General features: G+C 31.3%; 1 long non-coding RNA gene across 1 annotated transcript in view; it reads left to right on the top strand.

Moving 5' to 3' along the window:
• LOC119612916 overlaps positions 1-6,141 on the top strand; it is a 47,895-nt gene extending 41,754 nt beyond the window's left edge. The window contains exon 4 of the long non-coding RNA XR_005232190.1: positions 3,949-6,141. This is a non-coding gene — a long non-coding RNA (uncharacterized LOC119612916). The remainder of the gene's footprint in view (positions 1-3,948) is intronic.
• The last annotated feature ends 1,743 nt before the right edge of the window (positions 6,142-7,884 follow it).

The raw sequence follows: 7,884 nt of genomic DNA on the forward strand, positions 1-7,884 counted from the left end.
GAACATCAACAACTTCAATTTGAGACCACCCTAATATACATACATATATATAGAGTGCTCGCAAGGTTTACATGGACACACATACAGACGGACGCATGGACGGACAGACGAACATAGCTTAATAGACTCAGGAAGTGATATTGAGCTGATTGGTATAGTTTAAGGTGGGTGTAGGACCAATATTTTTTGGGTGTGTATATAGTGGTGTAGGGTATAAAAATATATTTATGAAAACGCTTTTTCTTATCTATATATATATATAAAAGAAGTAGCGTTACTGACTGACTGATTCATCATCGCACAGCTCAAACGGCTGAACCTAGAATCATGAAATTTTGACAGTAGATGTGTTTTTGGTTATGTAGATCCACTAAGGAGGGATTTTTGGAAATTTGTACATTTACGGGTAAAAAGGAAAAACGGGTAAAACAGGTTTTCTTAATTATCTTACACAATATCTACTCTTAAATTAGCAGATGGGTGTCTGGTACTTTTTGAAATTCGTAAAAATGTGTAACAAAAGTGATTTTGGTACCTTTTGCGGCCCCTTATAACTTTTGAACTAATTAACATAATAACATTTTTATAAATATTTTGGATACATCTCCCAAAATTATGAGACACCTGTTTCGTACTTTTTAAAATTCAGTCCTTTTTAGGTGTAAAAGGGAGAAAACTGTATTTATGGTACTTTTTTTAGCACATTAAGAAAACTTTTTTATTGAATTATTCCTATTAAATTACGGACTAAATCTGTAATATTTATTGTAATAAAATTTTTGTTATTTCACTGTGGAAAAAAGTACCAAAAAGGGAAAAAACGGGAAATTTAATTTTATTCAAACTCATTAAGCCAATTTTTATAAAATTTTAAAAAGTAGTTTATTTACTCACACAAAATAAGCTGTTGATATATCATTTCTAAGCCCTATATAGGACCAAATTCGAGTAAATTGTTTGGTACTTTCTGAAAGCACTATTTTGCTGGAACAAATGAATGCCGATTTGAATCGCTTGAGTTTTATCTGTGATATATAGATTTAAATACGGAAGATTTTGTAAACTTAATTCTCGAAAAAGTATATTTCTAAGCAAAAAGGGGAAAAATTGTATTCTTTATAGTATTTTCCACTTAGGTAAATTTTAATCCCACTTTTTGGTACTTTTATACCCACCATCAAAAGATGGGGGGGTATATTGTTTTTGTCAGTCCGTTTGTAACACATCGAAATATTCATCTAAGACCCACAAAAGTATATATATTCTGGATCCTCATTAAATTCTAAGACGATCTAGCCATGTCCGTCCGTCTGTCCGTCTGTCCGTCTGTTGAAACACGATAGAGTCCAAACGGAAGCAGCTAGCGATATATATTATTTATATTGATGCAGTTTGTTTGGTATTGAAAATGGGCTATATCGGTCCACGATTTCGCCTAGCCCCCATATAAGGCCCCCCTCAGAAAATGACATTAACGCTCATAACTGACTAAAAGAAGCAGCTATAGCGATGAAATTCGACATAAACATATTTTTTAGGAATCTTAGTATCATTGTAAAATTTTATAAGGATCGGTCCATAATTGACCCTATCCCCCATATAAGGACCCCCTCAGAAAATGACTTTAACGCTCATAACTGACTAAAAAAGCAGCCATAGCGATGAAATTCGACATATACATATTTTTTAGGAACCTTAATATCATTGTAAAATTTTATAAGGATAATTGACCCTATCCCCCATATAAGGTCCCCCTAGAAAATGACATTAACGCTCATAACTGACTAAAAGCAGCTATAGCGATGAAATTCGACATAAACATGTTTTTATAAGAATCTTAATATCACTGTAAAATTTTATAAGGATCGGTCCATAATTGACCCTATCCCCCATATAAGGTCCCCCTCAGAAAATGACATTAACGCTCATAACTGACTAAAAGAGCAGCTATAGCGATGAAATCGACTTAAACATATTTTTTTGGAACTTTAATATTATTGTAAAATTTTATAAGAATCGGTCCATAATTGACCCTATCCCCCATATAAGGTCCCCCTCAGAAAACGACATTAACGCTCATAACTGACTAAAAAAAGCAGCTATAGCGATCAAATTCGACTTAAACATATTTTTTGGAATCTTAATATCATTGTAAAATTTTATAAGAATCGGTCCATAATTGACCCTATCCCCCATATAAGGTCCCCCTCAGAAAATGACATTAACGCTCATAACTGACTAAAAGCAGCTATAGCGATGAAATTCGACATAAACATTTTTAAGAATCTTAATCACTGTAAAATTTTATAAGGATCGGTCCATAATTGACCCTACCCCCCATATAAGTCCCCTTCAGAAAATGACTTTAACGTCATAACTGTCCAAAAGAAGCATCTATAGCGATGAAATTCGAGATAACATATTTTATAGGAACCTAAATCGCTTTGTAAAATTGTATATGGATCGGTTCATAATTGACCCTACTCCCCATATAAGGTCCCCTTCAGAAAAACTTTGACGCTCAGAATGGTCTAAAATAAGCATCTATAGAAATTCGACACGAACATATTTTATAGAAACTTTAATATCATTGTAAAATTTTATAAGATCGGTCCATAATTGACCCTACCCCCCATATAAGGTCCCCTTCAGAAAATGGCTTTAAGGTTCATAATTGTCTAAAAGAAGCATCTATAGCGATGAAATTCGACATAAACTTATTATAGAATCGCTTTGTAAAATTTTATAACGATCGGTCCATATTTATCCTACCTCCATATACGGTTCCCTTCGGAAAATGGCTTTAACGCTCATTACTAGCCTAAACTAAAATCGTTATAGAAAATTTGACGAGGATCGGTCCATAATTACCAAACGTCCCCTCAGAAAATGCTTTAATGCTTTTGCTACCTTAAAAATACAAGGACAGCGACAACATTCGACAAAAATTTCCCTATACATAGATGTAATAAATGAGAAAATTGTTTTGATAATAACAAAAGCATCGATTCTTATATCAAGTTTTGCAATGATTTGATGGTGGGTATACAAGATTCGGCACAGCCGAATATAACACTCTTACTTGTTCTTTCCTCAAATGATACTCTTTGTATGTTCTTTAATATGAATTCAAAACCATGATTATTAAACATACACAGTCCTCATTGAATAAGATTCTTTAAGAGAGAACTTTTTGGTACTTTTTATCTCATAAATGGTACTTTTTTAATTTTCTGAAATATTCAACCTAGGAACATTAATTTTAACATACATGATCTTGACTGAATAATATTCTGTAGGTGGGAACTATTTGGTACTTTTCTATTCTTCAAATGGTACCTTTTAGAATCTCTGTAATGGTTAAATGGTTATTAAATGAGAATTTATTGAGAGAGATTTTTGTAATTTTTCGTTTTTCCGATGGTACTTTTTGATATTTTTACGATATTGAACATATTAAAAATAATGTTTAAAATGTAGGGACCTTAGTGAGTGAGAATCTACTGAAAGGGACTTTTGGTACTTTTTCGTTCATTAAAAATTATTTTTTGAATTGTATATAATATTGAACACAGAACATAAATTTTTGATTAAATGATAATCTATTAAAGGTATTTTATAGTACTTTTTTTCAAATAGTACTTATGAAAGTTTTTATAATGTGGAAGCTAAATGAATGAAACTAAAAATACAAGCTTCTTACTGAATACGAATATAATCACGTGCGAATGAACGTACAAAACCTGAAACATTAAAAAAATGTTTAATAAATTTTAATTTTCTATAAAAGTAAACAAAATTTTGTATGTATTTAATATAAGTTAGGGTAGCGAAGCACCCAGGGTATGCTAGTTACTATATATTTTCATTTAAACAAAAAAACTCACTATTTAATTTTTATATCTTTGTTAATAATTTCATTTTTTTTTTATTAAATGCTACTTACAGATAAAAATCCAGCTGCCATGCAAAAGGGTGGAGCTAGCCGTATTCATTACAAACGCAGTAAAACATTTTTGATGCGACAATTGTTGTCGCTGTTGACGCAGCCTATATATTAAATATATGTGGTCATTAAGGGGCAGGAGGTGGAAGTGCAGGAAAAAAGTCATTAACAGTAATAAAAGCGACAACATCTGCAATAAGAAGAAATCTTGTATTATGTCAACTTGCCTATGCTGTCATGTGATCTCTAAAAATATGCTGGAAGGCATAAGAGATTTAATACGACTACAACTTTTACATAACAATCTGCCACCTCGGAATATTTACATACCCATTGCCACATATAAAATACAACTTACGCAAAGTGATGTTTATTATGTTGTTGTCTACAGGGCTAATATAGTTTTTGTTGCTATTGTTGCTGATGATGTTGTTGTTTATATAAATTGCACAAGTAGTGCAAGTGATATCGTAACTTTGCTGTTACATGTATCAGTAGTCGTAGTTCTAAGTCTATTACTGTCATTGATAGTGATGGTAGCGATGTGCCTGTTTCTGTTGCTGGTTGTTCAGTTGTCAGTGGTTATTCTTCGAGGCAGAATATTAAAGTTTCTAGAGGTTGGTGTGTTGCTGTAAACAATTTAAAGGCAGTTAATGTGTCAACATTGAACGTGTCTTTACATTAACAAAAGAATATCGCATGAATATGATGCAAGTGTGTTTTAAGCATAGATATTATAAAGCAGTAAAAAAACACTTGGAAAATTCTTATTTACATATATAAAGACATGATAACCAGCCGACACAATCTTACTTTAGGTTTTTAGATTCAAAGTTTTAGAAATGGTTGTGTTTAAGGGTTCTGTTGTTGCTATTTACATTTAGCACATTTAGATTCTAAATTTATTTTTGCTGCAAATTGCTGACATCATTATCACCAGGATAATAATGATGATGCTATGTTATTCACAAAAACATGAGGATTATTATAAAGATTATTGCATCTATTTTCCATCAGAAACAGAAATATCAGTAACAGCAAACTTTTAAAATCAAAAGCAGCAAGAACATTGTCATTATCATTAACATCTCCATTATCATAATCACGAACAGCTGCATACTGCAACAGAATAATTTTTTTGAAAATGTTCTATTGGTATTTCAATAGAGCATTGTATTAGTTTTGAATACTGTTACGAATGATTTAAAAATTTCAAATAATTTTCCAATAGCTAATATTATAGTCTAATCAATTAAATTTAGCACAATTTTGTTGAAACAAACATATAATTAAAGCCCACTTTATAAAATAGCTTTAACGTCTATACCACTATACAACAACTTTTGGGTCATAGAATCTTTCCCCAATGAGACAAACGGAAATGAAAGTAGACAATCAATAGATCAAATTCTATAAAGGGTTCAAAAAGTTAGCTCGTAGTGTTAATTCACAGGCATTTGAAACTTAAATATTTTCAGGAAAATTTTTACTTCCGGTTTCTCTATATGCGAATGACCATTTTCATTCTTACAAAATTTATTGCAAACAACAAACAAATGAAAACTAACTAACATCAAGACAAACACATTATATGAATTTCTACCAATATAGTGGTTGGTATAGGATGTAATACAGTATTATTTATTACAGCGTAATAGTTACATATATAATGTATGTCAATGCATTTTCTTTTTTGTCGTTTCCAACAATTTAAGTTGTTGCATGCAAATCACTGTCACGATGTTGAGCAGCCTTTAAATTGTGACTCAACAAGAACAGAATAAAGAGAATATAAATATTTATGTACATAGTCAACTTATTCAAATTTGAATTCCTTTATAAAAATGAATAAAACATGAGAGCGAAAAAGACGAGTAACCAAGCAAAAACAAAGGTAATGCTTTGTGCATATTAAACAACATACTTTTCAGAGACGACTTATATTAAATATATTACATTAAAGTGATCTAGTAATATGATTTATATGCAACCGTCTAGTTTTTACAAGAATTTACTCCATAGAAGTCATTCTAAGGAAGTAATTTTTATGTTCTTTTTTTAAGTTTTAAAGTGAAATTGTAGTATTACATTGAGTGCAATTTTTTATCCCATCTTTTTTGATGGTGGGTATATTGTTTTTGTCATTCCGTTTGTAACACATTGAAATATTCGTCCAAGACCCATAAAAGTATATATATTCTGGGTCATTATTAGATTCTAAGACGATCTAGCCATGTCCGTCCGTCCGTCCGTCTGTCTGTCTGTCTGTCTGTCTGTCTGTCTGTCTGTCTGTTGAAAACACGATAGAGTCCAAACGGAAGTAGCCAGACAGCTGAAAGTAGCAGTTCGTTAGGTATTGAAAATGGGCAATATCGGTACACGATTTCGACGTTGATGTTGTTGTTTCTAGTGGTTTACTGTTTGTTATAAACAAACTAACACAACGTATAAACAAACACAATCGGAACGCCGTTGTTATTTTTATGCGTCCTTATGAAAAAAAAAAAAAACTCATTTTTTGACGAAATTTTTAGAGGTTGTCTCCGATTTTGGCTCATATTTCCAGTATTTTTCTAAATAGGAAACTTCTCGAAAGCATATCAGATAGAATTATTTTTGGGCGTGACCGACCATATGACACCCTACACCAGTTATGAATATTAAATGTGATTTCATAATATTTTTCATAATAATTCATTGTTCCGATACATTTAAGAATTTATAGATTAAAAATTAATTTTCTAATTTTTATGAGCTCAGAAGCCCTTTTAGGGGGGTTCTGTTGTATGGGGAAATAATGGACCGATTTTAACCATTTTCCAATCCAATTCTCTTGAAAATTGCGACCTTTACATGAACAGCCAGCCAGACGGACGGACATAGCCTAATCGACTCAGAAAACGATTCTAAGCCGATTGGTATACTTTAAGGTGGGTATAGGACGAATATTTTTGTATGTTACAAACAAACTAAAGCACAAACCCAATATACTCTCCCCACTAAAGTGATGTAAGGTATAATTAAAAAATTCTAAAATTTAACACTATGGTGTAAGGTATACAGATATATTCGGCACAGACGTATGTAGCACTCTTACTTGTATTTTATTCCAAGTGGAAAGTACTACATTGCACCGCTTTCATTAACGACAACTGTACGTATACGTGTGGATTGATCTTACAAATATTACGTATACGCCTAATTTAGGAAGATTTAAAATATTTTTTAACGCTTAAAAAAATGTTTTTAAAGTTTTTTGCGATTTGTTGCACTGTGTTATAGAATACAACTAATTTGTCTTAAATAATGTTAACATAATCGCCATATTTATATGTATAATGAGTTTATAAGAAGTGAAAATATAGACAAACAAATCTCTATCTCTCATTCCTCTATATTCACATGTGTTGCCTTTTCTTTGTTAAAAATAACAGCAAATTTCCTTTTCTGCATTGAAAATTATGCCATTTCCTTTTTGAGTACATTTTATTTTTTCTCGTTTTCAACTTTTCACAAACATTTCTTTTGCTCTTGAAACGAGTTTTTAAATGTATAAAAACACTTTTTGGTATATTTGTTTTAAGAATTTTTTGTATATTATAAAAAAAATGTATAAATTAAGAAATCTGTAAATAGAATAAATACATATAAAAACAAGTAAGAAATTATAGTCGGGCGAGGCCGACCATATAATACCCTACACAATTGACAAAATATAATGTGATTTATTTGCCATAATAAAGCATTTAAATCGAATTGTACCTTGCCTCAGATATACATACTTAAGCCGTTTATTGTTGAAAGCCGTTATTGTGAAATTTTGATGGTGACTTTTCATAGGGGCTAGGGTCATATGAGGACCTATTAATATGGAATTCGTGAGGGTCATCAAATCTTGTATAGAACTTGGTTTTTGCAGCTTTTTGTCGAGATATGAG

The sequence above is a fragment of the Lucilia sericata genome, unplaced genomic scaffold, assembly GCF_015586225.1.
Source record: "Lucilia sericata isolate MDLA Ls3-8-SP2 unplaced genomic scaffold, ASM1558622v1 Contig001872F_arrow, whole genome shotgun sequence".
NCBI classification, from domain to species: Eukaryota; Metazoa; Arthropoda; class Insecta; order Diptera; family Calliphoridae; genus Lucilia; species Lucilia sericata.